Genomic DNA, 4,638 nt, shown 5'->3' on the forward strand with positions numbered 1-4,638 from the left:
AAAAAAAAATATCTCTTTGGCTATTTTTCCTCCATTTGTTTTATTCTTGGCTGCAATCTCAGTACTAAAGCTGAAGTAATCTGTGTAGTTTTTTCACATTTCATCTATTGAATCACCTTTGGAAAAAGACCACAAATTGCTAGCTTGCCTCCCTCCTATATATCCATGAGAGTCACTTTGTGGCAGAAAGTTAGCTTAAGAAAATTCCGTTCTCGTGTGGACAGAAAAACTTCCCTAGCTGGTTACCAAGATGTAATTGATATGTGCTGTCAGAGACTATTGGAAAGCCTGTATTTCTGTTTTATAGAATGCATCGTGTTGGAAGACAGTCTGTTCTATACCATGATGGGTGTCACCGTGTGGAACCTTGTCCCATCAGAGGCTAGTCTTATCTGATCATGTCCAGAGGAGGGTGGTAAAAGATGGTGAGGGACCTGGAGACAAAGTCCTTTGAGAAAAGATTGAAGGAGTTGGGTATGTTTTAGCCTAGAGAAGAGACTACTGGGTGATAACAGTGGCCTATCTTCAAATATTTAAAGGGCTGCCACATAGATGATAGAACAAATTTGTTTTCTCTTGCTTTAGAGGGTATGATTGGAACCAAATGGGTTCAAATGACAAGAAAGGGATTTTGACTAAACATTAGGAAGAACTTCCTGGCGTTACAAGTTTTGACTGTGGGACAGCCTGCCTCAGAAAGGGAGTGTACTCTCCTTTGATCAAGATATTTAAACAGCTGGATGGCCGCCTATCAAGGTGCTGTAGCAGCAGATTTTTATTTTTTTATTTTGCATTGGTTGGGGTTTGGACTAAATGACTCTTGAGGTCCCTTCCAATTCTGCGATATAAAGACAGATGGAGGTTGGACTCAATCTGTCTTTATCTCTCGATCTCAACTTGGGGGCTGGACTCAGTGGCCTTGTAGGCCCCTTCCAACCCTACTACCATGATTCTAGATCCTTCAAATGCAAGGTTAAAAAATTACAAGGAGATAGCACAGTTACATTTCGACACAAGGGCAGTGCCTTTAGATTCTTGGCTAGCAACTGATAAAATGTGAAGGTGATCCCATGTGACCAGCTGAAGCTATGAGAATAAGACACTGTCATGTCACTTCCATCCTTATTGCAAGGATACATTGGCCTGTTAATTCCCATTTTCCTTCCCAAGCATGGATTGGGAGCCATACAAACCCACTGATGTGGTAGGAATACTTTGGTATTGGTAGTGCTGGTAGTCTGTATTCTGTCTCCTAGCTTATCAAGATTTAAGCAAAAAACCAATTTGGAGGAGGCATGGGAGCAGATTCCCTTCTGGGGAGAGATCCACCATTGTAGTTGGCAAATACTGGGCATGGAGGAGGCAGAGTACATTGTTGGGCAGCTGACAGAGTGGGATTTAAATAACAAAACTCAAGATCTGTGTGTTCGAGCCCATCAGCCAGCTGTCCATGTTTTGTTTTAGGAGAGCGAGTGCTTGCTTTTATTAAAAATTTTTTACTGGACCTGTGCTACTGGCTTTATTTTCTTGTTTACTTCCTAAAATGTGATCTGTTATAGGTCTGGATTGTACAAGCCTAGGTTGCAGCTTCTAATGTCATTGTCTGCCACTGGTTTCACCTTTGGTGGTTTCTAACTAGCCACCAGATGTCACTAAAGAGCGCCCATTTTCTTTGGCCAAGGGCTTCAGCAAGGGCTTGTTGCTGCAAGGGAATGCAGCACGGGGAATTGAATCTAAACCTGTTGCAAGGAAGTGTATGTGTGCATGCCCCTTGCAGTGCTGATACTGTTTCATTGACTTGTCTGGAGAAAATGGGGAAGTGTTGACAATTTTTACTTATTTATTACATTTATATCCTGCTATTTTTCCTCCTTAAGGAATCCACGGCACCATACATAGCCCTCCTCCTCCATTATGGAATTGAATGGCACTTGCTCCTTCTGGGGAGGGTGGGGTGGGAAGCTTTCCCCATCAGTACCTTGCTTCATCGCCATTCATTCTTCATTCCTTGTGTCTCAGTGGTGGCAGTAGAGATTCTTGGAGCACAAAAGGTATACCAAATATGCCTTGATCCAATGTATTCCAAAACCATCTTCCTTGCTGTGAATTGTGCTCTCTAAAAAATTGCTTTAAAAAAAAAAAAAGATTTCTGCCTATTCTGAGAGCGTGGCCCATCAAGACTGGCATGTGTTACGGTGGCTCTTGGTAAGGTCATTGTCTGAAACACATTGGGCCAAATAGTATATCGTACACCATGAAGCATCTTCCAGTCTCTGGATTTACTTACTTTTCTGTATGCTTGGCGCATCTTCCTCCCCACCTCCCTTTGCTCCCCCTGTCACGTCACTGCTCTCATCCAAACTTTTTAGGCTCCTTTAAAATGGTTTTGTCGAAGCAACAGCCTCCGCTATCCTCACACCAAGCTTTAGGAGAAAGTGGTTGGGATCTCAGTTTGCAGTCATCAAAAGTCATGCCACATTGCTTTTCTCCCCTTACCTGCTCTAGAGGTTCCTTCCAATGTTTTTCTGTGTAAGCATGTATGAAATTCATGTTGCTTCTTTTGTCCTTTAGATGTGATGTGGGTTAAGCACCACACACATGGCATCTGAATGGTGTCTGGAGCATTCCAGAATTGAAGGCATGTATGGGGTGACAACTATTTTGTAAACTGCCCAGAAAGTTTTGGTGGTTCAGCGGTATATAGATGTTAATAAAAAATATAGTGAGGGCTGAGGCAGCCAGGGCACAGTAGGATTATTGTCATCTTCATGCAGACACTCTTAGAATATGTGAGAAGGGGCATGAATCTTACAGCTAATATGTGCAGTGGGTGGAGGGAAAGGAGAGGTTTAGTGTCAGTACCCCATATCAGTCACGTTGGCTCCAAACATTCATGTTGAACTGAAGAATGTGTTGGGCTTGGACCAATAACTTTCACTCTGGGCTTAATAAAATTCCACTGGATTGTTAGTACTACCTGGAGTTCCTTTTGGTTCCTGGCCTGGTGGTGGAGCGGGGAGGCAGGGTGGAATCATGGCTTAGAGGTGGAATACATGCTTTGCATGCAGAAAGTCCTATGTTCAATCTCCACTTAAAAGGATCAGGTGACGGGGAGGAAGAGAACATCTGCTAGAGACTCCAAGGATGTACTGGCAGTCAAGAGTAGAGAATCCTGGGTTTGACATGGACAAAGTTCAGGATGGTTGAGGGATTTGTTCTCTCCAAATGACCTGATCTGCACTTTCTGGATGAAAGGGTGTATCGGAACGTAGTTAACCTTTGGATTTCGCAGTTCTTCAAATGTTGTGGTGGGTTTCTTGGTTTGAATGCATTTTAAACACGTTTTAAAATGTGCTTTTTAACAACGAAATGCATTTAGAAACATTTTTAATGAGAATATGTTCAAAAATACATATTGAAATAGCACTTCAATATTTTTTTTGTGGATCCAAAAAACTAATTTGCAGGCAGAACAGAAGAATGTAGGAATAAACATGTGAAATGGACATGGATTGGAGGGAGACTGATTTGTGCATCCCTATACGTCATCTGACCTGGCATAAGGCAGTTTATGTCAGATTTGTGGATGACCCAAAAATAGAAGGGATAGCTTGCACCATAGAAGACAGAATCTAGATTTGGAAGGTCAAAAAAACAAAGGTGGGAAAATGGCAGGTGCAGTCTGGGGGGTTGCGGGCAGGGGGTGGAGCGACAGACTCCCGGACCCTATCAGGCACCTGTGACATCCCTGTCACTCAGTCTTCTCAAGGCCAAACACACACAATTCCTTCCATCTTTTCTTGTAGGACTTAATTTCTAGTCTCCTGATAATCTTTGTTGCCCTTCTCTGAAATGCTTCCAATTTATCTGAATCTTTCTTAAAGTGTGGTGTCTAGATCTGGACACAGTATTCGTGGGGAAGTCTGACCAGTGCAGAGTAGAGTGGAATTATTACTTCCTGTGATTTTGAAACCATACTTCTACTGATGCAACCTAAAATTGCATTTGCCTTTTTTGCAGCCACATGACACTGCTTGCTCATATTCAGCTTGTGATTTGACTAAAATCCCAAGACCCTTTCTACATGTACTGTTGCCAAGCCAGGCATCCCCCATCTTATACCAGTGCATTTTTTTTCCTTAATGAAAAACTTTTCACTTGTCTCTGTTAAATTTCATTCTGTTTTTTTCTGCCCAGCCCCCTAAACTATCAAGATCATTTTGAATTTGGTTTCTGTCTTCTAAGCTATTAGGTATCCCACATAATTCTGTGTCATCTGCAAATCTGATAAGCATTCCCCCCCCCCCCCGCGAACTCCTTTTCCCGCTGGGTTTTCCTGTCATAGAATCCTACTTATCAGTTCCCTGAATTTATTAAAAAACAGCTTTCCTGAAGTCCAAGGGAGTTTCTGAAGATGTTTTGAAGCTGCTTCATGGGCTGGTTCAAAACTGTTGTTGAAAACAGTATCATTTTGGATTTCTTGCAACTGCCTCAACACAATAAGTTTCAGTGCTGCCTCAATATGTTACAGGTTTAAGATATCCCACTACTTTTAGTGTAATTTCAGTAAGAAAGGAGGAAAAAAGCTACTGATCTGATTCAGCACTCCAGTAGCTCAATTTTAGATGAGAAAATTTT

This window comes from Heloderma suspectum, chromosome Z (assembly GCF_057233095.1).
Source record: "Heloderma suspectum isolate Gila_16-S chromosome Z, 16-S_ref, whole genome shotgun sequence".
NCBI classification, from domain to species: domain Eukaryota; kingdom Metazoa; phylum Chordata; class Lepidosauria; order Squamata; family Helodermatidae; genus Heloderma; species Heloderma suspectum.